At 38.1% G+C, this 27389-nt stretch overlaps 1 protein-coding gene across 19 annotated transcripts in view; it reads right to left on the bottom strand.

The window, feature by feature from the left end:
* Nucleotides 1-27389, bottom strand: part of GRID1 (glutamate ionotropic receptor delta type subunit 1) — a 533233-nt gene that overhangs the window by 50862 nt on the left and 454982 nt on the right. The gene's annotated exons all lie outside the window — the stretch shown is intronic.

The raw sequence follows: 27389 nt of genomic DNA on the forward strand, positions 1-27389 counted from the left end.
TTTACTGCATTTTCCTGAAGAGAAATACAGTCCAATTCAATAGAACAGGTTCAATGGAAAAGTCAATTTTTAGTGACCTTTGGATTATTCAAACTAAATATGCTCCTGAGCAGCAACAGTCAGACTCCTTTTGCCTTCAAACAGAATCCACAGTGTCATTTTGTTCAGAAGAGGCATAAATAGTATCAAGTAGAAACTGTTTTCTTCTTTTTTTTTTTTTAGCTGTTCTCTTAAACACCAATACTATACTCACATATTTGGAAGCAGTGCTGTTAGCTGAAGGCATGCCCTGTAGAAATTAAACACAGTCCAAGATCTGTGAAATATGGATTTCTCCTGCCAGAAGCTAATTTTCATGTAACAAGTCAAAATCTTCTTGGAAATAACTTATTTCACTGAAAATGCCTATGGCTAGATGTCTTACATGATTTATTTCTATGACTTCAGTTTTATCCTAAAGCCTCACAAATCAAATCAGCAAATAAAGTGTGATGGAGGAGATCTGTATAGTTTTATTTCTGGTTTGTTGCATTAAACTGATAAACAGGGAACTAGAAAAGAACAAGACATTCAGTGAATATTCAGGAACTATCACAACTGATGAAAATTATTGCACAGTCACTAAATCTTGAAAGCTGAGATGTAGGAGAGGAAAGACTTAAGGTAAACCTCATTTTATCCAGATGACCTGGAGGATGGAGGAGGAGAATGTATGAATAATTTTCAGCTTTCTAATGACACTCCTGGAAGCTGAAATACCTCCGATTGAACACTCTCCTCCTGTGATGGCAGTTTGGAGTGACAGAGGAGTGTCTGCACATCAAGTGTCTGCAGCAACACAGGCAGCTAAATAACTGTAGCCATGGTATCTTTTGAATTTGAATTTAGATGCTTGCTCTGAGATATTTCTAGATGTTTCTCAGGCCTTGCTACTGCCAAACCAAGTGGACAGATCTTTCCTTTGACATCAATCAACATGGTTCAACAGACTTCAAAGATCAGTGTAGGTGTGTATAGCATCTATTGGGTCTCAAATCTGTAAAGAAAGCTTACTGTTTAAGCTTTCTTTGCTTATTCTAAGCATATGATCAAGATTTTTGCCAAAACGGCTTGCAAAATCTACAAGTGATGATTAAATGGTTGTTAAATACGGGAAATGTAACACATTCAAGTTATTACTTCATCGCTGGTAGACTGACACACCAATTTTTTTCTCCTACACATGTACCTTTCAAAATCTGATTTCATACACGGGCTCTAGACTTCCCAAATACTCTGTTTCATATTCTGCACTACCTTGAAGAGTTCCAAAAAATACTGAAATACTGGAGACAAGACAGTGTAAACCCATGTATTTTTTTTTTTTTTCAAAGAGAAGCAGACAAAGATTCTCCTTCTATGCAGCAGGGGTAAGTGCAAGGAGAAGGAGCATATTTTGCTTCAGAATAGTACTCCAGAGTACAAAATTTTCAGCTTCTTAAAAGCAAACTATAGAGATACAAATCATAAATGGAACATAAGGAAACCATTTCCAGAAGGGATTTTCCCTGTGTATACTTGTGCTTTGGAACACTTCATTTGTTAAGAACTGTGCCAATTTTATCTTCCTCTTCTTGCAGACAGAATGTTGTTTATAGAACTGATGTATTTACAGATATGTATATCAATTTGTGACAGCTGACCTGCCAAGATCAGTGCCTGAGAAACTAATTTCCAGCACGGTTACACACCATGAGTACTGCTGTTAAGGCCATTAGAGTTTCATTCTTTGTAGAAATATGTACAAATTTCCTGCCAGAAGTCTGGAGCCAAAGGTTATAGCACAACCATCAGCTGATAGGAGATAAAGGGCTTTTAGATCTGATTATGAGAAACAACTGCTTGCAGAATCAGCACTTGCAGGATGTGTTAAAAAAAAAATCAATGGTCTCTGGAACATGCATTTAATGGCAGTCTGAGTGGCATTTTTTGATTCTCAAGTTACCTGGTTATGTGAGTTCAAGCTTTGAAATCAGCTGCTTTATGAAAGATTTTCAACTTAAAGCATCCTCACTTTTCTTTCTGAAACAGCCCTGTTGCTGGGAATCCTCTAGCTCTAGCTATACAGCAGGAGCTAAACCATCCAGTAAAGGCTACCCAGAGGAAACAAATGTAGAATTCAGGCAAGAAGGTAATCTTTTGGAAAATTCTGACTCAAAACATGCTTCCAATTTTAGTCAATATTTACTGCATTTTCAACTAGAACTGCAAGGAAAGGTTTGGAGAGAGAAAATAACAATTTTAAGATTGTTTTCACCCTCCACAAGCAACACAGGATGAAACAAAGACACTTACTCAAAACACAGTCAAAACAAATGCCTGTCACAGGCCCAACCAAATGGAGATGCAAATTATCCCAAACTACTAGTAAATTCAGTTGAAAACAGACATTAGCAAATAAAGTGCTCAGTGTTTCTATTACAGTATTGAACGTGATTATCTACACTATTTTAGCTTACAATGCAGTAGTTACAGTCCAAATAATGTATGTCACCGCTATCTAACACAATTTTAGGTATGACACCATCCTAAACATGGTCTACTTTTCAGGAAGAACATGATTCACATAAGAAATAAAAAAGATAATTCTCAGCAGATGTATATTAATGTTTGAAATGGCTACAATCTATCCAGGGTATACATTTTCTATTGTACCAAAACCCAAAAACTTTGATTGAGCAACTTGTTGGAGCTAAGGTTACACAATCCAAAGAAAGTGTCCAGGATGGCAAAGGACACAGATGTGGCTGTTGATGCTTTAATGAGTCTTTAGGAATGCAACACCTTCAGGGAGAAGAATTCCATTTATTCCAATTTTAGTGCAATTTTTTTGCAAATTTATGGTGCTATATGGATGATAATAAAATTTCTCCAGAGAATCACAGGAAGATGAGCATGAGGCAGCAAGACTGAAAAATTACCAGTCATTCCGGAGAAACCGGACTGCTTTTTCAATAGTACTGCAGAATTAATAGGTAGCTGAAATGAAGAGGACATTATGCTTGTATCTGAATCTTAGGTTTATTTCATACAAGGTCTTATGAACCCTCACCTAGGGCAATCTGTCTCCTGAAAAAAGACAGTACCACATGATTTACCAATTAGCTTGTATGGAACAATGGAGAATGATGTATCAAGATGAGAAGAAAAGTTCTGAATAGCTCAGAGCAAGTCAATATTAAGATCTTCGTGACTTAATAGCTTTTTTACTGTTTTGGAACAGGAAATAGAAAATTACTAATATTGAAATGTCTAAGATGCAAAGATATCTAAAAACTGGAGAGTGCTGAAAATATATCAAATTGTATCAAACAGTGAGAAAAATATGTAGGAGTGGTAAGAACTCCAATATGAAACAATAATATGCATCTTGCATAAGTAGAAGTGAATACTTATGGGACAGAAAAATGGGAAATAGGCTTATTTCAACTGAAGAAACAAACACAGAAATCAATTAACAAGTTGTGCAGGGTGACAATGAGATGCAAATGATGATGAGCTTGTGAAACAGTACTGCTGCACAAGTACCAGTGTGGTCCTGGACTCCACATCTCATGGCATGGGCTGGACAGAGCAGCCTCAACACAGCTGAGAAGAATGTATGGTCTTAACACCGTGCTTAGCATTTGTCTGAACAAGAGTTAGACAGGCTGGAAGAATATCAAGGGAGAACAAGACAACTGCTACTGTGATGGAGGATTCAGTTCATACAGAAAGGATGAAAGATCAGAAAGGATGAAGGATTCACAGGATGCAGCTGTGAATATTGAAGATAATGATAGCCAACAAAAGGGAAAATTAGAAACAAAACTAGATCTAAGGCAACAGAACTACTGCTGCAAACTTATTGTAATCTACAGAGACCCTTTCACGGGAAATATAAATTGTTTCCTAGAAACATTTATTCCTTCTCAGTGAAGACTGTTAAATGAGAAATAGATAAAAGGGCAGGGATTTTTTTAGTATTTCTAAGCAAAACAATTTTTCATGGGAAGGGTTTGGTACATCCAGGATATGAGGTACATAGATAAAGAGAATCAAAGAACCCTCTGGTGGTTCTTGAATTCACCAGAGATACCAGATCCAAAGAATTGTTTCATATAATGCTGGATCCCAGCCAAAGGTGATTAGGATAGTTTTGTCCCACATGGAACAATTTTGTTAAAGTCCCAGAGTGCAAGGTTTAACCTGTGATCCCCTCAGTTTGCCATTTCCCAGGTGAGTGAATTGATTGTCATCTTTAAGGTTGGTCTAGGGGCATACTATCCACAAAGTTAAAATGTACTGGTGTAGTTTTTTCAAATGTCATAATTCAGAATACTTGAAAACCTCAGCTACTTTCATCTCCAAAAAAACCAAAACATTCCCTACTGCTGAAACAAAGCCATTCATAGAATTCTCCCAGGGAGAAATTCTGTCAAAAGTGCCCAGGAGAAATTTGAGGTTCCAGCCTACAGCCGCTAACTTCGCAAGCCTATGTAACACCACTGAGTCCCGAGAGCCACACTTATATAAAGTTAATTGAGCATAGACTTAGAATAGAAAATAGAGAAAGTTCAAGAACGCTGAAAGAGGGATTTGAGTAGGAAAGAGCAATTGACCTGAACTGACATATCTAAGGAAACAGATATACACCACTGCTTGCCTGAGCAGCCAGCGAGACAAATAGCAAATGTCTGGGACTAAGATGCCACATGAAGTCTGCCTTTGAAGCAGCACAATGCCCTTCAAATATCTGAGGGAATGGGGTCACAATTAACAGAGAAAAGCAGCACTTACGGAGTCACCACCATGTAGATAGTCCCACAAAACTGATTTAGAATTTAAGAAAACAAACCTCCAATTGTGCTAACAAAATGTACTTTGGCAAGAGACTGCATAGTAACAAGAAGAGAATTTACACAAAGCAGAATAAAAATTTCAAATTAATTCAAGCAGCTCAAAACCAATGAAAAACCCTAAAAATTATATTGCATTGAAACAAAGCGCAAATTAGTATCAGAAGCATATTTTTGCCATGTAAGATCAATGACAGTACTTAACTGCTATTATCTAGAGAGTAACTAGATAGCATATGGATATGGAGTTTCTCTCTCCATGTCATTTACAATAATTCCTACATAAGAGATAGGGAAAACCTGGAGGCAAAAAATGACATTAGTTAACCCAAAATTGTAAGGATAATCTAGGACAGAGGACTACCAGAAGAGGCTTTGGTAGAGGTATTTCAGCATTAATAGTTTTATTCTCTAAAAGCCTGTGTTTTTATTCAGATCCTGCTCTTCAAATTCTGCTATTCAGTGCAGCTAACAATTTTGATCCTGCCTATCATAACTCAGCAGTATCTTGCTCCATTTTTTTAATGGTCTTTCATTGCAGAGAATATCAAATAGTTTGACATGAGATGAAAAGTTTTCCCTTATATTTTTCATTAGCCAAAGATCAATTCAATTAAATGTAATGACCATACTATTAAAAGCCAAATACTTTACATAAAATAGAGCTCTACAACATAAATTAAGATTAGACACGTGATGCCTTATACTACTAACATCAAGGAAGCCAAGGTACTCTACGGCTTTCTAAGTGTGACCGAGGAGTTTCATGCAGAATTGAAGCAATTTTTTTTTTTAACCCTAAAGGTTTTATTAGCACAGTGTCAGACTTCTTGGGAATAGATCAGCACCATATACTTTATATTGCATATACAGCATGATTAATATTATGTTGAAGGACATCAATTATGAGAATTATCTTTTTTGGTGAAATGAGATACTGGTCCATTATGTGGCAGATTGAGGTATTATTTTGCTAGCAGGTAGTGAAGCAGCATTGATACCAGTTCAGGGCTGCTCCTCTTTCTATGTTGTGATAGCTGGTGAACATGTCTGGCCTTCTACACAACATAGAAAAACACCTGTGTTCTACTGTGCTGAGCTTGGGCAAGGCTTGTCTGGAGCAGCAAATCCATACTTGGCAGAAAAAGGAGCTGAAAGGACATGACAAGTTAAATGTATTCTGCAATTCATTATATAAAAGTATAAATAGGCCACCTTCAGCTCTGCTAGAGTAAATTGTTAAATTACTACTAGTCTTTGAAGGAGCAGTGACTGCAACATGCTGATGTTATTAGTGCAGCAACACAGGCACTGAGAAAGATGTAGTACTAAATGAGGCAATCATGAGAGTGATGAAAACAATATGAACAAGAATCTTATCCTCTGATGGCTTCTTTATGAAGTGCGGGGAAGTATTACTCATCCCAAAATTTTTAGCATTTCATTTCCCTGACATAAAATCAAAATGTGGTGAAGAAGGTGTTGAAAATGAATTGGAGGTATTTTCTACGAGACTCTCACAGGCTTGAGTCTGGAAAAGCAGGCAAGGAACTTCCACTCCTGTCCTCCTGCAGTTTTACCACTTTTCAAGGCTTTAAGATACAAACAATGTGCCACAGTGTAGAAATGCTGTTGTTGAATCAGTTGGCAGCATTGCCATAGCAAAAGGTGTGTGTGCAGCATCACAACTCTTTTAAAGGTCAAATAAATTAACTGTGAGGACCCAAGCTACTGCTGAATCAGGCACTTCCCAGAGGCATTGTAAATTACCATTTGATAAGAACAACCAGGTCTCTAAGCATAAAATTAAAACTGATAAGTAATCATAAAAGTGAGACCAATCCAGGTATAAAGTCCTCAACAGCTGTCACAAGTTACTAGCTAAAAACACATTGCCACTGGGTTACCTATTTGAAAGGCAAACTAGTCCCTCTACTTTCTCCTGCAGTTTAAAAGACAAAGTCATTGTCCAGTGAAATCCAACATGTCCTGGACTCTGAGGATACTTTGAATGCTACGACCAATTACTGAACATCAGGTAGATCAGGAATAGCTGCTTGTGGACAAAACTGAACCAATTCCCTTTACCACTACTCATTATATGTAGGTAAAGTGGAAACAAATCCATTCCACACAGAGAACAGATTGTTTTCAAAGCTCCAAAATGCTTTTTGGTAGCAAATTATTAGCTTTTGAGAACAGAACTATCCTTGTTATTTATGCAATAGTGACCTCAGCAGACTGTTTGTAAACAAAAAACCCTCATCATCTAAAAGTTGGATCTAACAACAAATACAAACTCATGCTGATTTCCTATATGTTCTTGTCCTGCTCTACAGAATCTAGAAACCAAATAATGTCCTGTTGTGCCATTCTAAGAATTTTACTGGGAAGTGAGAGCAAGGGAGGCTTGCACAGCTGGACAGTTGTCAGGACCTGTTTTCCAGTCCTTCTACATGAGAGCTCTGCACGTAGGAATTAACCAGCATGCTACAACAGGCTATGTCAAAACTGCTCTTTTTTTTTTTTTTTTGCAGTTCCTTACTATGTTTCTTTGCTATTATCTGAGCTGAATGCTTTGATGTCTCACATTTAAGAAACCCACCCATATTTCTGCAGTTCTAACAACAGAACTTTTCCTAGCCTGGTCCCTGAGGTACAGCCCACTGTGTGATTTCACCAGCTGTGATTTTCACCTTCTGAAGCCTGGCCACCATGAATCACTTTCTGATTCTGGTTAAAGGCACTGAGTCATCTCAGAATGAGAGCAAAGTTCAGCCCACTCTCTGGTATCACCTATCAAGCCAGTTCTCAATCCTGTATTAAAAACTGCTCTTCTCTCAAACTCTAGACTCTTATGAAAAGCTCCACAACATCAAGAGGAATTTTTTGTAGAAACTTGTTTTAAGAATAAGCATTGGCATTATCTAATTACCACATGATATTTTGTTGGCCTTGATATAACAAGGACAATGTTCTAGAGAAAAAAGATAGCCACTTTGTATTTTAATTCAAAAGGTGGAGATTCATAAATGTAATTTATAAACAAAATTGAAAACTTAAATACAAGAAGGTCTAAGTCTTAGATGAAATGTTGATACTTTAAAATGACAATTAAAAAACTCCAATATTATTTTATCAGAATTGTTGTTAAGACAAGTTAACACTCTGTCTTGACATCAGTAAAAACCCTAAGTGCCAAAGCTTCCCTGCTAAAGATTTTACCTGAATTTTGACCAGCTGTGGTTATCAGCACTGGAATCTACATCCACATCTATGGAACACTGAAAATTCTTGTAATAAATTTGAAAGTTTCATTTTTACTGAACTTTCCCTTATTTTGATCTTTACAATATGACTTCATCTTTATCCTCACTAATCACAGAGAGTGACATAAAATGGCTTAAACAATTTGCAGATATTTTTTTCCTCTACAACAAAAGCCACTGAGTAAAAAACCCCATAACTTAGTGTTTGGTAATGGATAATTGCCTCTCCAAGAAACAGAAGAACTGTAGATAGTATTAAGCAATACATGAATTTTCTTCTCTGTAATGATAGGCATTTAATGGTTTTAATTAACAACAAGCTATATTGAGACAGCTTTCAAAAATATATTTATCCCTTGGGCTTTGTTACATACATAGAACAGGTTTTGTAAGGCAAATAAAATCAGCTTGCTCACAAAGCCAATTAGCAGAGAATATACAAACACCAGATCCACAGATATTATAGTTTATGTAAATTATGTACCAGTTGCTAAGTATTCACAAGGAACATAACAATACACATAGCTAATCTTTGCATAGTCTTCATATAGAAACTGTGGTAAGCATGAAAAATACTTTTCCATGTTACTGTTTACAAACCTTTTGCTTACAGCCTACTGCCCTGCTTCAAATCAACATTCAGGAGAATTTTTAGCTTTTAAAAAAATTCTAGACAATGAGAACTTCTTAGCAATTTTGCACACTGACAGCACACACAGGGTATATAAGAAAGATTACAGTAATAAATACTTTCTCCCAGCTCCACAAACTGCCACATACCAGCAAAACTCTATCACTTAGAAAGGATGTGGTAATTTCAGCAAAGTAGTCAAAGGTAAGAAATAAAAGCAGGTAAGAAATACAGCTTGTACTATGTGTAATGCTTAAAGGCTCTCCTTTCAGATTCCTTACTGCAGCTTTAAAAAAAACCACCCATCTCCAGGAAGCTTTATTAGAGTCCCCTACATCATTTGTTTAGGAGGATTCAATAATTTAGTAGGTTTATGTAATTACTACAGAGCTTATTTAATATTGCACCTGATGTGTTGTTGTTGTTTTCCAAGTCTTGAGAAAAGCTTCTAGAAAGGTCAAAGCTGATCAAATTAGCAAACAAGACATGATTTCTGTGTGGTCCAAACTTCTCAGTGGAGGGAGAGAAACACTTTGGGCCCATGGAGGGCCACGGATAAGCAGCAGAACTTCTGCTGAGGGAAAGGCAGCAGTTCTCTGGGAATGACCCAGCAATCAGACCTCATTTGAAGATCACCCTACCTTAAAACATTGCAAGATTTACTTCTACACTCTAAATGGCTCTTGGTCACTTCAGGGCAGGTGGTTTTTCAACAATGAACAGCAGAGCATTTGTACATAGAATTAGGGCTAAAATGGGCAATGCCCTCAGAGAATATGGATGCAGAAATATGGCAAAGAATTACCACAAACATATCTGAGGAGGAAAAAAACACACACATTACATTCATTAAATCCCTTTCTTACTGCCTTAACCTGATAGTCTTTCTGTTGCTATGGTGATTGTTATCCAGCCATTTATACATTTAAAGAAAAAAAATCAGTATTCCTTCTCATGAAATTCAAAGCGTGAAAAATATCTCCTTAATGCAATATAAAGACTATTTCCTCAGTGGACCCATCAGGCATTCATTTTCCTAAGGTCTTCTGAGTCCATTTAAACATCTCTCTTCCATACATTGTGTGGCAATGAATTTCAAAATATAAGCAGGCAGTCTCTGAAAATGTACTTCCTCTTATAGGTTGTAAGCTGCCTACCAGTTCATTTTATTAAGTATCATCTATGTTTCCATTACAAGAAAAAATGAATAATTCCTCCCATTTCGTCTTTTAATCTCTTTATTTCCTAAGCACCTAGACACACTCCCTTCTTTTGTCTGCTTACTGAGCTGCAAAACTGTGGCCTGTATGTCTCTTTATATAGAAACAATTTGATATCTCTAGTCACCCTTCTTCCTCTTACATCTCTTCTAGTTCTTCCATATATTTTTTGAAAGGGGAAAAGAAATAAAAATCACCAAAAAAACTCTCCAACTCAATATAAATTATAGAGACTGGCCAAAAATCAGCCCATGGAAAATTGGAAAACTGACTTAGGAAAGACAACTTTTGAGTGTATTATTAAGACTATATTCTAATATTATCTTAGAAGAGTTGCTTTAGAAATATTCAACACTGCATTTCAGCATTAAAATGCAGAAACAGCTGAACAAGGAAAGTAGAAAGCAAATGTCACCAATAGAAATTGTATATATTTAGATAATATATACTTAGGAAATGGAAAATAAATTCTTACCTACTACATGCACAGTAACATGTAGAATTATTTAATGTTTCTTGGAAAAAATACTTCCATTTATCACAAAAAAATGCTAACGCCATCCATTGTATTTGTTGGGAACTCTTCCTAAATCCCTTCCCTGGCATAAGCGGAAGTTGTTGCATACAAAGTAGAAAGCAATGAGCCTGCTTTCTCAGGCTCCTCTCAGTACTCTACAGTAAAATAATTTTCTTATCCCCCTCCTCTCAGTAGGTCTACAGAAAAATAATTTGTTAGTAATTACTGCCCACAAGTTTTCATAACGTTAAGGGGAATTTGCAGCAACTGCTGAATTTCCAGTATTTCCTTTCCATAAAGTACATCAGGCCTCTACAAGTGGTCCAGCTAATGTGGTTTTTTTTTGTAACTCACAGAATTGCATTATAGATCCCAGAATGTGTGAAGTCTACAGACTTTGTTCACAAATTAAATTAATTAAAGGAATAGTGTGTTAAAAATTATGTAGGTTTGTCTACATCTCCATGGCAAAAAATTCCCAGCTGCCTTGGAGCAGGCTTGGGACAAGCCCTGGTGGCTGAAAGGCCCTACAATCTGCTGGCTGCCCATCAACTTAGTAGCTTGTGATACTTAAGTGAAAACTTGGCCATTACTGAACTCTTAGGGCTTGCATTAGAGACTGACAACGAGTTTCACTGCAGACTTCAAACTGCAGCAGCTGCAGGGAAGGATGAATGAATGGGTGACAAATACAATCATCACATCAGTCCAGGAGATGCTACTAAAATGCTGCTTATTAGCACTGCCAAGGTGACAGTTGAGAACCTGTGCTCTGATGGACCTACAAAATTGACACAGTCCAGGATTGAGAAGAAACTCCTATAGCTGAGGTCCTTACAGAACTGGCAGCTCAAACCATACAAAACTACATCCTTTCATTGCTCAGAAGCAGAAAAAGGCCTCCTACACTCAGGGCTGTCAGTCTTGTACCAGCAAAAGTACACGATCATTTTTAGAATTCCAGGAGGGGAAAAAGATTTGACTTTTTCTCATCAAAAATATATTGAAAAGCCTGAAGGCTAGAAAGATGGGTACCCAGGTCACAGACCCTGCATCCTAAGAGTGACAAAATGCAATTCTTCAGGAGGTCCTTCAAAAGGCAGATTAGAGACAGCTCCCCCAGTGGGTGACTTTTCCTTCACCCTGCTGAGTAACACAGGCTAAATCTAAGATCATAAATGAATTAGCTAAAATGTACTCCTGTAAAAATATACCCTTCCCACATTCACCTAGGGCTGTCATAAAAATGGCACTCCTTCTTGTCTCCTTTAGGAAACCACAGCTGTCATTAAATATATATATATATGATATACATGATATATGTAGACAGATATATATGTATATATGTATGCATAAAGAAGCCTGTGCAGTTATCCCTCATAAGAATCTGTCTGAGTTTAAATTGCCTTTCAGTACTAAATGTCACAGTCATTATAGAGAGCTACAATTTAAAAAAACTTACAGGACTGAAAATATTTTTCTCAATACTCCTAACTAGTTTCCATAGGTTTTTTAACCTAGTTACTTGTTCTTTTGGGATGCTTCTATCTCCTTATGCCCATTCTCCTGGTCTTGAATTGGCACCACATCATTTAGGAGAAAGAATATCAGATGTCTCAAAAGCTGGCTCTTAATGTGAATAAATCCCATGTTAATGACTTTCATCAGGACGTTGGTCTGTCTTAGTCTGGAAACATTACAGAGACTGCATGTGCACACAGAAATCAAAGAGAACCAAGGCTTAACTTTATAATGGGCTGTATAGCAATATAGAGAACATTTTGGTTAAGGAGTCTCACAAGACTAAAAGACCAGCAATCACATCAAAGGTTGACAGCCACCAGCACATCACCCCTAGCCCCCTAACAGCCCACCATATCAACACAGATTTCCTCACAGGCACGTTAAAGGTCACCTCGTGGATGCTGGACAAAGTGCTGACACTACAGCTCACGCAAGATTTCACATTCAGTATTCCTCAATAAAATAAACTGACACTCTTCCCATCTCTGGCAGATACAGCTGAGGATCTGATAATCATTTCAATGATGGTGTAAATTACCACAGCAGACTCACTCTTAATGTGTTCCAGGCTATCACACTAAGCCAAATAGATGCAAAAAGACTAACACCAGACTCATATTTTGACCAGATTTCCTATGTAACAAAGCAGTTGCATATGAAAGAAATAAGGCAAAAAGGAAAAGAAGGCATATTATACTGGCTTTCTTGCTTTTCACAGATTTTGTATTTTTAACTTTTTCCACTGAAGTGCAAAACTAAATTGAAGCCTGCCACGGATATATTCAGAAATTTCAACAGATATGCACTCATTTTGTTTGTGCTGACTTGTGGTCCTAATGCTTTTTGTTGCTTTGTAATAAACACCTTATATGTTGCAACGTAAACCAAAGGCATCTACCTCTCACTGCCTCCATTCCTGTGTCATACTTCCTGATAACCATGCTCTAGATCTTGTTATCTTTCTCCCAGGATACTTGCCCTAAGATAACATGAGCAGGAAACTTCTCAGGCTTACTGCACACCACGCCATTCCAGCTGTGGAACTGCTCCCCAAGTATTGGCACTCATTTCATTTGTTTATGAATGACTTACACAACTTTTATCATGGCCAAGAAAAGATTCTGGCTAAGCATCTGAACATCACTAAATTTGGATCAGTTCTGTTAAGGCTGTGATCCAAGTGGCTCCCTCAGTTTAGGGAGCGCCTTAGGCTCCTGTTTCCAATTCCATCCTGCCTGCCACTAGGGTGGAATTGGAAACAGGAGCAGTGCTTAATTTTATAGTTCAAGGGGCTGTGATATTTCATAACTAGTCCAAATCCAACATGAAGATGGATGCAAAAGTGAGGACAGGAGACTGAAATGGGGAAGTCAGAGCCTTAATTTTTCATGAGAGGATTATTATGAAACATCATCAGCATATGATATATTGATATGATATGTGCAGTTCCTGCATTCCTATCAGAATGAGCAACAGTTGTTCTTCCACTACTGTAACAATTTGATTTCAACATGACAGTGATACCGGAATTGATTTAAGTGCATTAATGCTGCTGGAAGTCATAAGGGCTTTTGGCAGAACCTATAAAATGGGAAGAGTTCATATGTTCCATTATGCTGATGATGTTGAAAAGCAAAGTGTGCTAGCCAGAATCCACCCCACACAACCCCAAACCATTAATTAAGAAAGCCTGATATTAAGTTGTACTCAATTACAACATCTGTAATTTGCCACTGTGCTCCCAGAGCTAGTCCATATGCTTGTGAGGCACCTTTTCAAACCCTCTTTTGGGCACACTACGACTATCATACAATGCACTTGTATTATAATTAAATTTAGTATAATTACTTTACAGAGTGATCAGTGACAGTCTATTGTTCAGGAAGAATTAATCCTTTGAGCCTTCCAACATCATTTTAGTTCCTGGTTCTAAATGAGATTTCAAAGAATGTAATTTATAATAACCAAAATCCCCAATGCATTCTTTAATATAGCCTTCCTTTGTTACAGCAGCTCACTAGCAAAATGCTTCTGAGTTAGAGCATTCCTGGTGTACTGATTTACTTTGCTGCACAGGACCACTCAAACAGGGAGGAAAACAAGCAGGGATGCTTCACTGATCACCTTGATGTCTTCTCTTTCTTCCTCCTTCCTGAAACATGGGTGCTCTTGAAGCCTTTCAGAACCAATTCCACTACTAAAATAGAATCCTTCCCCTAAGAGAATGCTTGCCTTTCCAGAAGCAGCCCAAGAAATCCTCCCATCTGAAACATCACTAATTCATGAATATATTTAAAGGAGGTGTAATGATTGGACTTCAGAAAAAGCTGGAACTGCTACCATACGAGAAACCAGGAAGTTTGATTTCCTCCTGAAATGAGATGCTTTTCCATGGAGAGGAATCTAAGTTGGGCAGTGTCAAAATATTTTGTTTAGACATTTTTAATGCAAGTAAAATGTTTTGACAAAGTGGAATCCTTGGAGAAATCCTTTGAAGATCTCATCCATTCCAGTATTGAAACCTATTTCCCTATTTTGTATCCATTGCAATCTTAGTTCTCAAATCCTTTCTCTGGACCATTTGTTAAGCATATTGCATATCCCACTGAATAAATTCCTCCAGTTGCACTTCAGTCCCTCAGGATCACCATGCGCAGGAAATATATGAGAGAACCTGACCCACAATACAAGGCAGAAGATATTAAAACAGGTCAATATTGTTGTGGTTTTTTAATTATCTTGTCAAAATTAAACCCTTCAGGCCAGTTAAAACATTCTAAATTTCAATTTAATATCTTTTGACCAAAATAAAAGATTTTCTTGTGCAACTTTATCCACCAGAACATAATTTCAATGAAAAATTGCCAACTGCCAACTGTAGCTACCACTACAGCTGAATTTCTTGATGTGATTTTTTTTTTTTTCCTAAATACCATGTTAAAAAGCTCTTTTTCAGTCCACTTGAATAATTAAGATTTCTCAGCTATCAAGGCTCAGTCCTTTTTACTGTCAGCAAGGTTTTCTTGTGCAATCAAAGATGCTGGCCACAGATCTTCTTGAGGTGACATTCCAGGAAAATGTCACTATTAGGATGATCAATACCACATATATAATAATATGTAATATTGAAACTGCATCAAAAGACATGGCAGAGCACATTTTGGGAAAAGCCTGACAAAATCTGTGAATTTCACACTTCTGCCACCTATCAGAACAAAAAATTTCTCAGAAAGCATATAAATTCTTTTTTTTTTTCACTGGCTGAAGCAATTTAGCAAAATAAGAGGGAATCACTGGCAGTCACTCTGCTCCTGCCTCATGAGTTAGTTTGTGAACCCCAGCTGCAGTGTCACCAGCAAGTGAGAGCTTTGGAGTCTTCAGATGACAGAGTAAGATGATTACAAGGCCATCATATCTCAAATTTTAAAGAGACAAATCAAAAGTCTCCTAAAATTATCTTCCTGTCTTTATTTCTGCATGGAGCTATGAAGGGAAATATTTGTTGGAAAACATAAGAGATATCAAATGCATTTTCTGGGAGAAATAGAAGGTTTTAGGTACTGACACTCAAAACATGATTGTTCAGAGTTCAGCTTACCCTCTTCCCTACGGCAAAGTATTTGATAATGAAGAGAGGAACTCAACAGAGAGCACTCTGCTGTGTTAGCAGCTGGCTGGATGGCTGGCCCAGAGCGGTGGTGAACAGTGCTGCATCCAGCTGGCAGCCTGGCACCAGTGCTGTCCCTCAGGGCTCTGTGCTGGGGCCAGCTCTGCTCCATCTTTTTGTTGATGGCATGGATGAGGGGATTGAGTCTTCCAGTGATAAATTTGCAGACGACACTAAGCTGGGAGCATGTGTCAATCTGCTGGAAGGTAGGACGGCTCTGCAGAGAGACCTGGAATGGTTGGATGGATGGGCAGAGTCCAGCAGGATGAAGTTTAATAAGTCCAAGTGCGCAGTCCTGCATTTTGGCCACAATATGCAGGGGGTTCCCTGCAGCATTATAGGCTGGGGACAGAGTGGCTGGACAGTGCCCAGGCAGAAAGGGACCTGGGGGTACTGGCTGACATCTGGCTGAACATGAGCCAGCAATGTGCCCTGGTGGCCAAGAAGGCCAACAGCATCATGGCCTGTATCAGGAATAGTGTGGCCAATAGGAGCAGGGAGGTCATTCTCCCCCTGTACTTGGCACTGGTGAGGCCACACCTTGAGTGCTCTGTCCAGTTCTGGGTCCTCAGTTTGGGAAGGATTTTGGGACACATGAGCACGTCCAGAGGAGGCAACGAGGCTGGTGAGGGGCTGGGAACACAAGCCCCGTGAGGAATGGCTGAGGGAGCTGGGGGTGCTCAGCCTGGAGAAAAGGAGACTCAGAGGCGACCTTATCACTCTCTACAACTTCCTGAAGAGTAGTTGTAGTCAGGTGGGGTTGGTCTATTTCTCCAGGCAGCACTGACAGAACGAGAGGATACAATCTCAAGCTGCATCAAGGGAAATATAGGTTAGATATTAGGAAAAAGTTTTTCACGGAAAGAGTGATAAAGTATTTGAATGGTCTGCCCAGGGAGGTGGTGGAGTCATCATCACTGGATGTGTTTAAAAAAAGACTGGATGTGGCACTCAGTGTCATGGTTTAGCTGAGGTGTCAGGGAACGGGTTGGACTCGATGATCTTGAAGGTCTCTTCCAACCTTGTGATTCTGTGACTTCAGTGATAAGCAAAATTAGAGGAGGAAATAGAAGTGGAAGTGGCAACATCTGTGGGTCCTATCTGACTTCTTGCTGAACCTCAATAGTAATATAATCGGGTTTATCAACTTTCCCCTCCATAAAGATCTGGCCACTGCTATTCATACATCAGAAAAAGCTCTAATACACAAGAATAAATGTAGAGAATGAAAAAATGTGGAACCTTCAGCTGGAAAAAAAGCCATCAACTCTGCAGGTTAAATGTCAGTTGCACATTATATGCCTTCCTCCTGTAGGTTCCCTGTCAACTCTCCATAATAATTTTAAATTTCCATATTAAAATATTAATTTTAAATATTCTTTACAACCAAATAGTTCACTGTGTAAAATTTCAAGTACATTTTCATATATAACATAACACCAGAGGCGTTCTTGTAAGATTGCAGTTCACTAGACTTGGGTCACTTCCCAGAAGTGGGGATCCAGCCTTCTTCCTCAAGAAAATTGAGCTGTAAGACAAGTTTCCCAGGTGAAGAGTAAAATAAAGTAAACGTATATTCTAAAAAATCCCAAACAAAACCACAACCAGCAAACACCACTTCCTTTGAAAAGTACACTGACAAACTTAATACTGATTTACTATAGAAATTACACTGAAAATTACATAGCTTTTAAAAGAAAAACAGCTAGAAAAGAAAAGGTGACAGGAGCTTTGTGAGGATCTGACACACCTGATGATAGTATGTAGTGGATGGGCATAAAAGAGAAAACATGAATGTTTGTAGGGCACAGTTTAAATCCCACAGAGCAGTGGCACGGAGGGTTGAGAAGAAGAGGAAGGAATGCCCAAGAAAAACTGAGCAAGAAGGCCAGAAGGTGGAAGGCAGATACACAGAGGGAGACAAAAAGAGAGGCACTGCCAAATAGACAGAATTCCACAGCACAGGAGAGATGGCAGGCAAGCAGGGACATGCAGATTATTTTCCTTGACGGCAGCCAGCAGAAACATCACTTACTGCTGCTGTACCTGACAGGCTGACCAGCTTAGTAACCAAATAGCATCCTTTAGAAAGAGAGGATTATTTGTTTGTTCCTCCCAGAACACCCTCTGGATGTCATGGCAAAATATTATTAGATGTGTCTCTGATGAGCTATCTAATAAAGACATCTTCAAGGTTATTCCTTCCACCATTATGTCACAAACTTCAAATTACTTGGCAAAGATGCCATATTTTACCAATTTCTCTACAGCAGAGTAAGCAGAACTCCAAAATATAAAATATCAAGCATTAACATCTGCAAGTATGTTTCTGATTTGTATTATACAATATCAGTTTACTATTGCAGAATAAATATTCAAAGGAAAACTGCAGACGCGCCACAATCACACTACTTCTGTTCATTTTTCCCCTTTTTTCTTAGAAACTAGAGATATTAGATGGTTTTGAAAATGTCTAACTTATGAACTATAACAGTAGCACTGACATAAAATTTCATTCATAGTACAATAAACAAGTTCAGTAAATTCACCCACGTTCATAAACCAACAGTATTATCTATTGATATCAAGAAATGCTAATACCTGGTGAAGAGAGCTTGCAAGGTAATTACATTGTAGATTGACACAATCATCACATTCACTCCAGAGTTTCTCTGTGGGCTGGAATTTAGACATTACCAGCCACCTGCCCTAGGAGACAAGCATGAGGCTCTCACTGGAGTCAGCAAGAACTACAGATATTAAAAATGGGCAAAGTTTCAGTCCCAACTCAGGAAAGAAATCAAACATTCCAACAGTCACTCTGAATTTTTAGGTTAGACTCGGGTTAAAGGCCTTGCTGAATCAGGACCCTTCCATCAAGTGTTAAACATCATAACAAATAAATATCATTATTAGCATTTTTCATAAGCTGCCTTGATAAGTCCTTGGGTGTTCAGATAAATCTGACAAGAACAAAACCCACAAAATAAACCTTGGTTTGAGTAGTCAGAATCTTGTGAGCAGTATAAAATCAATTGGATAAAAAAACCCCAGGCCTCACTTTGAATTTAGTATGCGACTGCTTTCTATGCTTACTGACTGTGAGCATGACTGAGGTAAAATATGAACACAAGAGGCCTTAAATAAAGCCAGATCAGAATTCTAGTCTTCAAACCCCCCAAAGTCTTGAGTTCACCACAAGAGATGTAAGACAGACAAATCCCACAGCTCCAGGTTTTTCAGAGAGAACATAATGTGCTTAAGACAATGAAATATTTTAGTAGAACACTGGTATTCTCCTACTTAACCCCATTTATTAGCATAATGCCAAAAGGAACATAAAATTTCATGAACATGAGAAGTTAATATAGCAGTCCTGTTTACAATAATTGCATTCTATTTACTGCATCCACATAACTGTACTAGCAAGGTCTTTTGCAGGAGCATAAGTGGGTTTTGCAGTCTTTGTATGAATTTCATGGTGTTGCGGAAATAAAACTAGCATTGCCTAAGCTAATTTAAAGCTAGATTAGATATGGTTAGGTGAACTGTTATTACACAGCTTGCAGAGCAAATAGAAGCTGTAATTCTACTGGGAAAATATTCCAGGCAAGGTCCTTAATTGGCAAAATCTGATCAATATCCCTTGACTTGACTGCTTTTCCAGGACTGTATGAAAACTGAGGTTCCAGCTCACTCTTTACCACTGATATCTTTGCTAAGTGCTCCCAGTGAATTTCTGTACGTGTTAACAGGAACATTTCAGGAATTGGCATTTAAATGATTGCTACTACATTCTGGACATCCATGTCATAGATTACATTACCAAAGTATCATAGTGAAATCTCTGTGAAATTGGTGGTTTAGAGATTAATTATCTTATTTACAGCTTTCTTTTTCTGAAAGCATTTTATTGGCCTCATTTGGTCATTCTTAAATTAGCACTAATACAAGTGAAGCACAAACCAATCTCTCTACACCTCCTGAAATACAGTAGGAGCCTTAAATTGTTTTAACCTAATGAAAGTTGTCAACATGACATTCCATTTATAGGAAAAGGACAGTTTGGAACTATAGCACAAAATAAAACTGCATTTAACTTTATGAATCTAGAGACCTTTCCAAAGGTTTCTATATGAAAGGAAAAATAATTTTTACAAATATAGTCTTAAATGTAATGTTTACCCAGCTCAGTATATTACTCAAGACATACCCTAAGCTCACAGGAAAGTAAGAATATTAGTGGTCTTTTTTCTATTCTATTCTATTCTGATCTCACTTCTCCCCTCAATTCATTAAAAGATGTTGGATATAGAAAAAGCATCTAAACATCTGACAGTGTTACCCACTGCACCAGCAGAAATATGACAAGGTTAATCATCTGGTTTAAAGGAGGCTGACTTCCCCTTGCACGAGATTGCTGCTATCAGTTTTCTTGTGGAAGAACAGTCAATAATGTCTTCTAATCTCTAATAACAGACACGGGACAAACATTCTATTACAACCTAAATAAATAAGAAAAACTTTAATTTTAGACCTGTCTATCAAAGGGCTATTCCAGTAATTATTACCGCTATGCTTGGCATCTTTTTTTTCTTTTTTGCTTTTCCAGATTTATTTTTTTTTTAAGATACTGCTTCAATTAACTGTCATCATGGTTACAAACAATGAGATTAAATTATATTTTGGCTCGAAATACAATTATTTGCCACTTATCCTATCTTTTCTAACTTTAATTTTTTCCAGCTCTGTTCTCCCCTTTTCAGTCATTTCTGTATCTTCCCCCACACTGCTCTCTACTTATTCCTCAATTTATGGGGACCTTGTTCTCTCCAACAAGCAAGGGCTGGTGGGGAATGTGAAGCCCCAGGGCTGGCTTGGCTGGAGTGACCAGGACATGGTGGAATGTTGAAGTGTAAGAACAGTGAAAAGGGTGCACAGCAAAGTCACTGTCCCAGACTTGAGAGCAGCAGACTTTGGCCTCTTCAGGGATCTGCTTGGTAAGGAGCCGTGGGATAAGGTCCTGGAGGGAAGAGGGGCCCAGGAAAGCTGGTCAATATTCAAGGATCACCTCCTCCAGGCTCAGGAGTGATCCATCCAAAAAGAAGAAGCCAGGCAAAAACACCAGCAGGCCTGCATGGATGAGCTCCTGGACAAACTCAAACAATAAAAGGATGCCCACAGAGGGGTAGAAGCAAGAACAGGAAGCCTGGGAGGGATACAGAGGAATTGTCTGAGCAGCCAGGATCAGGCTAGGAGAGCTGAAGCCCTGACAGAATTAAGTTTCATCAGGGACATCAACTGCTGCTGTACTGCTGTGGTGAAATAAGTTGTTTCTGACTTTCTGAACAGTCATATAAATGGTATATCACCACCTGACTTCTACATGTATTAAAAGCAAGATATTCAGGGCAGATATAACAGACAGAAGAATAACTGTAGCTCAAAAGACATAAAACAATCAAAATTTTTGAAGAGGATCTAAAACACCACAAAGGTAATGCACCAGCTTTTCACTTCCTGCATTTTGATATTAAATATGTGTTCTGCAACATGAAATTAATACACAGAGATCAAGCCTGAGGGAAAAAGGCAGCAAGCCCATATTTTGTTTCCACAATTTATGTACAGATATTAGGCACTGTCACTATTGTGTTTCAGATTTTTCTGTCACAATGAAAAGGGGAAAAGTGAACTGGATAGATTCCAAAATTCAGAATTAAAAACAAAAATGTAAACACACTTTTACTAAAAGCAAACTCCAGTCTCACACTAAGACAAAGAATACCTATTTTTGAAACAAATTTTCTGTTTAGTAAGACAAAAAATATCAGAAAAGTAAATACACTTGCATATTAAGGGGTATTTCTGTGTACATCAAGATTTGAACCTTATTCTGAGCTGAAAAAGAGAAATCCCAAAAAAAGGTAAATCAGAGGCAGCTGAAACCCAAAACATTGGGATTTTTTCCCATGATGGAGACCAGCTGTGAAAGACAGTTCCATTACCAGATTTTGGAGATGTTAAACTTGATTTTAAAACCAGAAGAGGTCACTATAATGACTCCATTTTGGACTCCTCTACTACAAGGTTTGAAGATAAACTCTTAGGCATGTAGCCTCTATGAAAACTTTGAGCTGATAAATGAACTCACGGAAACTTCATGTCTGTAAATAGGTTATTCTACCATTTATTTTCCTCATGTAGAAAAACTGAAGAGGAAATTCATGCACTTTTTATTAAAAACAGAGAAAAAGACACACACAAATTTGGAAATGCCACTGCTCTGCAGTCTTTGTCCAATATGAATTCTAGAATACAGAATAATTATTATGACTGTGGTGTTGAGAACACTGATCAAACTACCCTGAGCATTAACAAAATGCTGCATTTCCTGGTTGAAAATGAAACTGACCCCATGACATCTTTTCACTGCCATTGAAGTAAAAGGCTACAAGAGAACAGTGGTGAGAGAACACAGATCCTTTGATTTTAACCACAAATCTCCCAACAGCACAAATAGCACCTATTGTTGTGTAATGAAAGAAACTCTCTTATTAATAATTTCACTCTTTTCATCTTCAACCTACTGATTTTCAACATGTTTCCTAAGAATTTATTTTGCCTTTATTACAGTTCTTGATTCAACCCAACATTAGTATCTTGTTTCAAAGATGCTGGTTCATTTTACCTCATACTGGCAGAAAGCTTTTAAACAATCATGAATTCAGTATTACATCTACTGTGCTATTAGCATGGAGAAATCTTACTGTTCAAGAATATTTCCTCTGGGTCGTAATTATAAAAAGAATAGATTCCTGAGGGCATAATCTAACAAAGTACTGAAGCTGAAAGATTGTTTAAAACCTTATTGAGGTAGATGTCTACCATTTTCTTTCAAAAAACAATATCAGAGTTTTATAATACATCTGAAGGTTTTGATGATTTTATTTTTTTCTTGTTTTGAAGAAAAAAGAACCACATGCAGTTAAGAGTTTCATCAGTTAGCATAATCACTGTAGTATAGAGATTTTCATCCTAAGGGCCCTTCATCTTTTTGCACATATATTCAGTAATTTTTGCAGTGGAAGAAAAAAGAACCACATGCAGTTAAGAGTTTCATCAGTTAGCATAATCACTGTAGTATAGAGATTTTCATCCTAAGGGCCCTTCATCTTTTTGCACATATATTCAGTAATTTTTGCAGTGGAAAGTCACAATGTCAACAGTTTGAGACATGACAGGTAAATAATTTCAAAGTACACAATAGCTGGAGAAGGGGAAAGTCAAGGGAGTTTTCTGGAGGATGGGAACTAGCAGCTTACATTTATCTCAAGAGAAGTCAATTTGCATCACAAATTAACTAATAGAGATAAAAATCTGCTTCAAACTCAGAGAAACAACACAACTGAGAATAAACTTCAAGAAGAAACTAGCTGGGCACAAATGGGCTAATTTGCACTGTAATACAAGCAAGAAAGTTAAACGAGAGATTATGGCCAATGTTATACACCCAAAGGAAACAGGAGCTAGGCTGGGAAAGGGACAGAGCCAGCCTGTGATCAGATCCAAATCAATTTGCACTTCATTACTGGACTTTGGCCACTTTAAAGGCACCTAATTTTCACAAGAAGCCAGGCAGCTGCTCTTCCCAGATGTCCTTTCTTCCCCACCCCTATTCTCAAGATAAATCCCTTAAAACATGCATAAAAAACCACCCTATACTACTGAAGAATTTTTGTAAATAAAGTGGTTTCTATATACCTCTATCCTGGTCCCCTATATTTAATTAATCATGTAGATTATATAAGTAGGTCCCTTACATAGATAGCCTATGATTCAGTATAAATCAACATCTTCCAAACACATCTATTAAGATAGTTAGAAATTATCTAGCTGGGAGATGACCAGGAAGACAGAGCATATTATCTGTCATGGCAAATAAACAGGCTTGGGTTCTTTTAAGAATATTACTGCAAAGCAGTAAGAGAAAATATTTATAAAAAGCTATTACATGATTCAGAGTGAAGCAACACCACATAGGGAGGAAGAGGGAATTTAAAAATCCATTCAAAGACCATTTCTGAGGCAGCTTCATTTTCTACTAAGGAAAAATAAAGATCTGCAGAAGTACAAAGGTCTTCATATGAAGATAACCTTAGGGAGACCAAATTTCTATGAAGACAAAAGGCAGCAGTAGGAAGAAAGACATCAAAGTTCAGCTAGCTAGAATTATACCTAGCTAGAATTCAATATTTTAGTCTTTGCAAAAGAAAAATTAAAAGGAAAAAAAAGTTTGTGCATTTTTCTCTCAGATAATTAAAAGAAATGCCAAGTGAGAGTAAGTTTTAATAAAGGAGACTTTATAAGTTAGAATCAGAAACACATTCATGATTAGAAAATACCTGGTTTTAATAAATTCTCATCTGAGGTCTGTAGATGCCTGTTAATGATGCAGAGTCAATCAAAGGTGTCTGGAGTGGCTGCAATGAGAAGCAACAGGCAGAGAAAGGAAGCTAAAGCACTGCTGTATGTTTGGTGTGTTTATCTGGATAAACACACAGGCAGAGAAACAGGCAACAGGCAGAGAAAGGAAGCTAAAGCACTGCTGTATGTTTGGTGTGTTTATCTGGATAAACACACAGGCAGAGAAACAGGCAACAAGCAGAGAAAGGAAGCTAAAGCACTGCTGTATGTTTGGTGTGTTTATCTGGATAAACACACAGGCAGAGAAACAGGCAACAGGCAGAGAAAGGAAGCTAAAGCACTGCTGTATGTTTGGTGTATTTATCTGGATGACCTTACATGTGCTGCCTTCCTGAAAACAGAACCCCCACTTGCACTGGTTGTATTCACTGCCTTCCAGTTACATTGCCAGGAATTATTGCTTTTATTGGTGAAACTGGGGTAAAATTTAGTTAGGTTTTTACATAAAAGCCTTATCTTTACATGAAAGTAGCTAATGTAAGTATAGATACACATAGAAAAAAAATCCCTATAGGGAATTAGTTCCTAAAACTGAAAATCACATAGGTAAAAATGATGGCCAAAACATTTCTTAGCTTTCTGAAAATGAAGAAAAAAGTTGACCTAGAAGATTAATTATTTATTAAGTCTATGAAAAAAAAATCTATTCTTTTTAAAAAAGCCATCTGATTTAAATAAATATTTGCACATATGCTAAGCTAGCCTGCATTTTCTTTATTTATTCCGAATTTTCCCTATTTTTCTCTCTGAACTACTACTAGACAACCTGTTGCCATTTTGTTTTTTGGGGACTGTCCAAAAATATCTATCAAATCCTCATCAGCTGATAGGTGATATAGGAATGTTACAATTTCCTGTACTGGAGGCAACTGAAGCATCCCAAATATCCCAGCTTTCCAGTTTTCTGCACTCCCTGAGCAGACAAGAGGCAGCTCTCCCTGTGCAGTAACCAGACCAGGAGTGCCCTAGGTGTGTTATCCTGATGGGAGCTCAGATCCTCTGCTGAGGGGAAGGGAAAGAGCTGAGCCCTCCCTGTGCTGCAGCCAGGCAGCTGGGCCAGCCCAGAGAATTGTGAGGGACATTGCAGGACTGTCTGCAGAATACTATGCAGACATAATACAGAAAATCTCTTCCTCACAGCAATATTAAGTTCTGTAATATAACGTACAGTCTGGAAAGCATAGCTGTATTTCTAGCTTGTAATCAGCTAAAGGAAGCACTGATATTGTCTGTCAAGTTTATTGATGACTGGTATCTATAAATTCTTTTTGGTTTTCTCATATGCTTGCATTTCCACTGGGCATGTCTTGTTTCTCAACACTGAATTTTTGACAGCATTAGTCAGCACACCAAAGTAATGAATCCTACTGCTGTGCTTTTTCCATCCTAAAAATGTGTCCATATAAAGTCTACAAAATGTTCCCAGAACAACTGCTTTTTGTTGATTTGTATTTTGTAAGCAGCTGACATGAAAATCACATTCTAATATGCCACAGAGTAAATTAAGAGACAGTGAAATCTATAGCTGCAGTATATATCTATAAGAGTTTGCATGCTTTATAGTGTTGCCCAAAATGTTAAGGTGCTGCATGTTATGCAAATGGTTAACAGCAACAAAAATAGGGAGACCATGTGGATTTACAATTGAGCACATTGTGATATATAAAAATGTCTAAGACAGCCAAGACCAGATATTCTTCAGTACAGATACATCAGGAAGGCAACAGAACTAGTCCTGAAGTGGATTTCAGCAGAGATGCTGTCAGTCAACCCCAGTATTTAAATCAACAGACTTTCTCAGCTTGCTTCAGCTGCAGGCCAGCTGGAGGTCCCCTCCTCATGAATCACTGCATCCCCAGGTTTCTGGGATTGCTCAAATTAACAGCTTGTGCTGCTGGTGCTCTTCCCCACAGAGCACCATGCTGCTGCCCAGCTGAGCTCTGTGGTGACAGTGACAGGAGCCAAGGGAATGGCCTGAAGTTGTGCTGGGGAAGGCTAACGTTGAATACTAGAAAAAGGTTCTTCACCCAGAGAGTGGCTGGGCACTGAACAGGCTCCCCAGGGCAGTGGTCACAGCCCCAAGAAGCCTTTGGGCAACGCTCTCAGGCTCACCCATGGTGTGATCCTGTGCAGGGCCAGCAGCTGGACTTCATGACCCTTGTAAGCCCCTTCCAACCCAGCTCATTCTGGGATTCTGTGATTTTGAGATGCCAACAGAAAGGTAAAGAAATTCTGGAACTAAGATCAAACTAGCAACCATCCCAACTTCTGTGCTGGAAGACATTGTGAAAGCTTATTTTTGGTGACAGGAAGCATGGAGAACAGGAAGGATTTGAAGCAATCCTGGGGCAGGATCATGGCTGTTCATAAATGACTTTGGGTTTAAGGTGCGTTTGCTTCTACTAAAAAAGGACAAGAAAAAAAATCCCTTCCTTTGCTCACTGATCTGGAGCAGTATTAATCCACACAGTGTCTTTCTGGACTAGACTGTGAAATAGCTACTGAAGAAAACCAGAGCTACAGAAGGGAGATATCCTAGAGTGGTGTTTCAAAATCAGAATTAAAACAGCTCACTTCAACTAGAAAGTCAGGCTCTACAGAGCTTTGTTGCTAGTCTGATGCTAAACTTTGAAGTCAGGAAATACCCACAGTTATTATGAATTCAGAACAGACAGCATTTCTGAAATAATTAAAGCCAGAGAAGCAGTAGGTACGTTGATGTACCTATTTTCTACCACCTACATCTAGAAAGTTAATTCAGCTACAGGAAAGGATATTTAATCTTTGCTGCAGCCTAACTGCAGTGGAGCAATGGAGATTATTAATGTGGGCAGGCTAAGTTGGGAGACACAGGAGGGAAGGAAGCTGTAGAGATCCTATCCTTGCTGCTCCAATTCTTCTCATCCTTCTAGGGGATCTGGCTAACTCTATTTCTTTCCCAAAATAAAGGGCAGCTTGTCTTCAAAATCCAGTATCAATACTCAAAATACCTACCATAAATCCTCCTGTACAGAGACACAAGCAAAATGAGTCCAGGTTCTTAAAGAATATTTTGCTCAAAATCTGTGGGAATAGAGAAAGATAATCTGGCAGGCAGCAGGAGCAGAGGGCAAGTGAAGATCCTCTCTGAAGTGCTGTTTATTATGAAGAAACAAGCTGTAGTGTACCTGTTCTTGTCAACTGGTGTATTTTAAGCA

This window comes from Anomalospiza imberbis, chromosome 8 (assembly GCF_031753505.1).
Source record: "Anomalospiza imberbis isolate Cuckoo-Finch-1a 21T00152 chromosome 8, ASM3175350v1, whole genome shotgun sequence".
NCBI classification, from domain to species: Eukaryota; Metazoa; Chordata; class Aves; order Passeriformes; family Viduidae; genus Anomalospiza; species Anomalospiza imberbis.